Source organism: Leptonychotes weddellii, chromosome 14 (assembly GCF_054177405.1).
Source record: "Leptonychotes weddellii isolate Sample4059 chromosome 14, ASM5417740v2, whole genome shotgun sequence".
Taxonomy (NCBI): Eukaryota; Metazoa; Chordata; class Mammalia; order Carnivora; family Phocidae; genus Leptonychotes; species Leptonychotes weddellii.
In genome coordinates, this window is record NC_138382.1 from 53692878 (window position 1) to 53698847 (window position 5970).

General features: G+C 40.2%; 1 long non-coding RNA gene across 1 annotated transcript in view; it reads left to right on the plus strand.

The window, feature by feature from the left end:
- Window positions 1-3478, plus strand: part of LOC145717081 (uncharacterized) — an 18735-nt gene extending 15257 nt beyond the window's left edge. Inside the window, exon 3 of the long non-coding RNA XR_014140094.1 lies at window positions 2126-3478. This is a non-coding gene — a long non-coding RNA (uncharacterized LOC145717081). The remainder of the gene's footprint in view (window positions 1-2125) is intronic.
- The last annotated feature ends 2492 nt before the right edge of the window (window positions 3479-5970 follow it).

Consider the following 5970-nt stretch of genomic DNA (forward strand, 5'->3'; position numbering starts at 1 on the left):
AAAAAGAAAAAAAGGGGGCGCCTGGGTGGCTCAGTTGGTTAAGCGACTGCCTTTGGCTCAGGTCATGATCCTGGAGTCCCGGGATCAAGTCTCGCATCAGGCTCCCTGCTCGGCAGGGAGTCTGCTTCTCCCTCTGACCCTCCCCCTCTCATGCTCTCTCTCTCTCTCATTCTCTCTCTCAAATAAATAAATAAAATCTTTAAAAAAAAAAGAAAAAAGGAATTAATCATAGTTTAGTAAGGTTGCAGGATACAAAATCGGTATTAAAGGGCAAATGTCTTTTCAAATACCATCAAAAAACAGAAAACATATCTTTTAAAAAGTAACTTTCCAAAAAAAGTAATTTTCAAGAGCATCGAACAACACAAATTACTTAGAAAAAAACCTAACAAATAGGTAAGATCTCTATGAAGGAAATTAGAAAACTATTTAAATTTTAAAATGAAAATATAATTAAAAGTTTAGTTCTTTACTTACTATAGTCTCATCTCAAGTGTTCAGAGCCACCTGTGAACAGTGCTGCCTTAAAGTCTTCAGGTTACAGAAAACTAAGAAAGTTTTTTTTTAAGTTGGTTGCAGAGAAGTATGATACAGTGAATAATAAGACTTCCAAGTCTAAAAATATATCATATATAATTCTATTTAGATAGAATTCTGTGAGGGAAACGTAAAAGAATAATAAAAATGTTCCAAACCAGGGCACCTGTGTGGCTCAGTTGTTAAGCGTCTGCCTTCGGCTCAGGTCATGATCCCAGGGTCTTGGGATCGAGCGCCACATCGGGCTCCCTGCTCGGCGGGAAGTCTGCTTCTCCCTCGCACTCTCCCTTGGTGCTCTCTCTCTGTCTCTCAAATAAATAAAATCTTTTTAAAAAAGGCAGCAGCTATGTGATGAGGATGAATAAATGAATATTAAAGTATTTTTAGAAATTTCTCATGATGCCAAATGTCAGCCAGATAACCTCCTATTTCCTCATCTCCTCATTTAAATATTTTGGCATCTCATAGATACCATTTAATTATACTCATGTACTTTTTCTTCATGTCTGATCCATGTCTATAGTAGCACTTCCTGAAGGTTCTTATAAAAACGCGTTACTGTTTATAAAATAGAATCTATCTTAAAAAAAAAAAGACCCCAAAACATACTTCCAGATTGCATAACCCAGAGAGTACATCTGGTTAATCCCCTCCGTAAGCTACTTGTGACTGCACGCACTTCACTCTGCTCTTGGTCCGTCTCCATTTTAATGTTCCACCACCTCAAACTTAAAGGGCCCCGAAGTGAACTCACGTCCCCTCCACTATCAACCACGGACACAAGAACCACTAGCATTTATTTAGCCTTTAACACGAACCAAGCACGTTACATACCTCCTTCAATTACTAGGTATTTTCCTCATCCTCACCATTTTCCAGATGAGGAAGTGGAGAGCTTATGTAACTTGCCCAAGGTCATACTGAGCTGAGACATGACCCCAGCAGATATGACTCCCACGCCCTGGTGCTTAACCACTTCTTTCTATTCATGCTTTCTATGATGACAAGATAATTCCTAAAACAACAGCTGTTGGAATGATTGGCAAAAGAACTGTTTTCCTTTACATCTTGGGCAAATCAATGTCTACAATCAATCCAGAACTCTAGTATCCTCTCAGATCACTCAGTCCCTATGATTCCTGCCATTGCTAACAAACACCCTAAAAATTAGTGTGTTCAGCCAGATAGATTCTGCTCAGAGAAACTGTGGTCTTTTATCCCCTAGTGACCTCTTATGGTTTGTGGACTGCCTGCTGGGGCATCCACTTCGGAGTATCCCTGTCTTGCTGCCTCCTGAATGCTCGTCCTTGGGCTACAGAGAAAAGGCCGTAGGCGAACTGCCTGGCTCTGGGACCTTCGACTACTCAGTTCACCAGTATGAATGTCAGTTTTCTCATCTAGTAAAGGCAGGCACAGATATATGCCCCCAACAGAACTGTAAGAATTCAAGGAAATATGGCATATGCAAGGGCCATATAAAATGCTAATTATAGTATGTGACAGAGATAAAAGAACAGAAGAGAAAGTAGAAAAAATAACTGAACATTGCAAGATAGGAATGTGGTTAAACAGTTTTTGTTTCTTACAGATGCTTCCATTCCTCCAAGTACCATCGCTGAGGGCCGACTGTGTTCCAGACACTGTTACAAAGGATGGAGAAGACCTCAGGACAGGTGCTTCCCTCAAGGGCTGTAAGGGAGGTGAAACTTGACCTCTCCCCTCGTAGGGTCTCCTCAGCTGGGCCTGAGAATTGAATCAACATAAAACAGGTTAACAGGAGAAAAGCAGATTTTCACATGCAGATGGGAGGCCCCACAGGAAAATGAAGACCCAGAGAAGCAGTTAGAGATGAACGTCCATACACTAAATTGAGCAAAAGTAGTAAATTGTGGAAACATGAAAAGACAAAGCGTTGGGACGGTCAATGGTGGAGAAGTGACTGAGATGGAAGGGTTAGTTTAACAAGGTTGGTTTGTACAGATTTCTCTCAGCCTAGTCTTCCATCTCTGGTGATAAGAATTTTTCTTTCCTTCTGTTATAGGGGAGGCATCTTTCACACAGGACTTTCATCTCCTGCTTTCAGGAATAAAAAGGAAGGTCAGAGTGTCCTTTTTGCATCTGCTGTCTTTTAGGTTGGCTTAATGCAAAATAATCTTGATGTCAAAGTGACATTTTTGGAGATGACATCTTCTGGTTTCCTTCGGGGCTCACACCTGCAGGGGAGAGATGGGCTGTAACAAATAATGCCCTGTGATAAGTATTGTAAGAGAGGTATGCTCATAGCAGTAAGGGAGTCTCCCACGCCTTTTCTGGAGAAGGGAAGTAAAATCCCAGGTAAGCGTATGGGGAGCACCTAGTGCCCAGGGGAAGGCAGGATTGTGCTCTGTCCTCTAGAGGGAGCTCGTGCTCTTTCTCTGAGATCTGAGATGCTGGTTAGTTCTAGTCAGGATAGAGATCGCTTCAATAGAACTGGGTTAAGATAAATGCTCGGGTGCCTCTTGGTCTTTTTAGATGTTTCCTATTGAATCGCTTCCCTCCTTGCTCCTCTTCAAGCTGGTACCGTAGGAGGAGTCTGAGTCCTCCTCCCACTGGAAAAATTTGCTTCCTTCTCTTCAAAGATAAAGCAAGAACCAGAGTGAAGTCCCACCAGGCAGGAGGATGACTCATCTAGGCACAAGTCATATTTCCTAGCCCAACGTACGAGGATAGACGACATCAGGATTTGGGGATGATTTTCCCATAATAGTCGCTTGTGCACATGTACTCTAAGGGGGTGGCCTTTGCCAAGGTATTGAAAGGAGGTGTCAAGACAGGGTTCAAAAATTTGGGACCCCGACATACTTACCACTCACCACAACTAACAGATAATTTTGGATATTTCCATTTTATTATTTATTAATGTTTTCATTATCATTTCATGACTACATGATCTGTTGAGTCAGGTTCTCTTGAGAATTTGGCAAAAACGTGAATCAGAAATTTTCTAGAATGTATTTAATTGCAGCAACTATATTTTATAGGAAAATACGTCTCTAATTCCTAGATGGATTTCCTTCTTTTCATCATGTATATTTTTATAATCTGTCAATGTTTCCATTTGCATACTCTTACATAAGGAAGTCTAAAATAGTCTCTGATTGTCTCAATGGAAAGTTAAGATGGAGTCTCTCAGTTTGTATGATATCCAAATGAAGGGAGATACGGACAATTTTTCTCACTTACTGTAAATTTGGTTTATTTCTTTTTTGACATATAAAAGCTGTACTTATTTAATGTATACCACTTGATGAGTTTAGAGATAAGTATACATTCATGAAACCACCACAATATATACCAGACATATTTATCACCTCCAAAAGTTTCCTCCCACCCTCTTTAATTATTATTACTTTTTGTATGTGATAACATTTAACATAAGATCTTAGCAAAGGTTTAACAGAAGATTTTCTTTTTTCTTTTTTTTTAAAGATTTTATTTATTTGACAGAGAGAGAGAGCACAAGCAGGGGGAGCAGTGGAGGGAGAGGGAGAAGCAGGCTCCCCGCCGAGCAGGGAGCCCGATGCGGGACTCGATCTTGGGACTCCAGGATCATGACCTGAGCCGAAGGCAGCTGCTTAACCAGCTGAGCCACCCAGGCGCCCCAAGGTTTAACAGAAGATTTAACCTAAGATCTCATCAAGTTTTAAAGTGTACCATTGGTATAAGCTCACTGCTAACTGAAACTTTACCATTTGATTAATACTTTTCTGCTTCCCCCTCCACCAACCCCCAGATGCTAGAAGTCACCATTCTACTCGCTGTTCAACGAGTTTGACTATTTTAGATTCTTTATATATATGGTATCATGTAGTGTTTGTCTGTGTTTAGCTTATTTTACTTCCTCTCCGTTCATCCATGTTTTCAAAATTGGCAAGACTTCCTTCTTTTTTTAAGGCTGACTAATATTCCATCGTATGTGTACAACACATTTTCTGTATCCATTCATCTGTTGATGGACATTTAGATTGCTTCCATGACTTGGCTATTGTAAAGAATGCTGCAATGGCTACAGGAGTGCAGATATTTCTTTTAGATTCTGATCTCAATTCTTTGGATGTATACCCAGAAATGAAATTGCTGCATCATATGGTGGTTCTATCTTTAATTTTTTGATGAACCTCCGTACTGTTTTCTATAGTGGCTGCACCAATTTACATTCCCACCAACAGTGCATGAGGGTTCCCTTTTCTCCACATCCTTGCCACCATTTGTGATCTCTTGTCTTTTTTTTTTTTAAGATTTTATTTATTTATTCATGAGAGACACACAGAGAGAGAGACAGAGGCAGAGGGAGAAGCAGGCTTCCTGCAGAGCAGGGAGCCTGATGCGGGACTCGATCCCAGGACCCCGGGACCATGACCTGAGCCAAAGGCAGACGCCTAACCATCTGAGCCACCCAGGCGCCCCTCTTGTCTTTTTGATAATAGCCATTTAATAGGTGTGAGGTGATATCCTATTGTGGTTTTGATTTGCATTTCCATGATGATTTGTGACCCAATTTGCATAAATGAAACCAGTTCACATTTTTAAAAGATAAATAAGATGGGTTCTGGGTACAACCCTAGCGTCAGGGCTTCTACAGATTCCAGGCAAAGAGGAAACTTATACTAAGTATGAAGTTTGGGGTTTTAATGTGCTGCTTCTTCATTGAGAGACTGTGCCTGAGACTAGCCACAGTGCTGAGACCACACAGGGGCACCTTGAGCTTACAAAGGCGGGCCCTATGCATCCTTTCCGACAGCCTTGGGACTACTTGCTACAAAGACTATCGTACTTTCTAATATTTTTGAAGTTGGAGTGAATCTTATAAGAAGTGTAATTTTATTGCTTTTGCTTTTATCCTCCATAAAAAGCTGTTAAAAGCTTGAGATATGGCATGTCTTTTATACTTGAGGGCATCTTCAAATCAAAGGGATAGTATATGTAATTCATTTATAGAACTTTAGATTCATAAAATGTTATAACTAAGGGGGCGTTAAAGATCAGATGATCCAGCAAATTTTAAAGGCTTTTTCCATTGTTTCTTAAATCTGGGCTTTTTTGAAATAAGTCTTTAGAGAAGTTCTAAAGAAACCAACAGATCAAAGCACAGTGAGGTGATAGATAACCCAGCACATTCGCCCTCCTCTCTGCTGACCTACACTCTTGAAAAGAGCTTTTCAAGAGCAGTTTGAAACTTAATGAAAAGATGCAAGCCACCTCTTCATCTTTGTCTGGTGCAAAAACCACTATGTGAGTCTTTTCTAAGTAATAATTTTATGGAGATAAATAAACTGCACATTAGTAAAGTGTAACATCTGATATTTTGACACGTATACACCCCATGAAACCATCACTGCAATCAAGACATTGAATCAAGATATTGATTCATGTACCTTTATAAACCCTTCCTCC